Raw genomic sequence first — 440 nt, 5'->3', positions numbered from 1 at the left:
GGTACTGACTGGAAGAACATTTAACAGAACCAGCCTCATTGGTGTCGTGGTTAAGCCACCGGTAGGTACTGGGTTCGTACCATATGACTGGAAGAACATTTAACAGAACCAGCCTCATTGGTGTCGTGGTTAAGCCGCCGGTAGGTACTGACTGGAAGAACATTTAACAGAACCAGCCTCATTGGTGTCGTGGTTAAGCCGCCAGTAGGTACTGGGTTAAGCCGCCGATAGGTACTGGGTTCGTACTTTATTTCAGCCTCACTGGTGTCGTGGTTAAGTCGCTGATAGGTACTGGGTTAAGCCGTCGGTAGGTACTGGGTTAAGCCGCCGGTAGGTACTGGGTTAAGCCGCCGGTAGGTACTGGGTTAAGCCGCCGGTAGGTACTGGGTTCGTACTTTATTTCAGCCTCACTGGTGTCGTGGTTAAGCCACCGGTAAATA

This window comes from Gigantopelta aegis, chromosome 15 (genome assembly GCF_016097555.1).
Source record: "Gigantopelta aegis isolate Gae_Host chromosome 15, Gae_host_genome, whole genome shotgun sequence".
Lineage (NCBI taxonomy): Eukaryota > Metazoa > Mollusca > Gastropoda > Neomphalida > Peltospiridae > Gigantopelta > Gigantopelta aegis.
The sequence above is the reverse complement of the archived record's forward strand: the minus strand, read 5'-3'. Positions refer to the sequence as shown.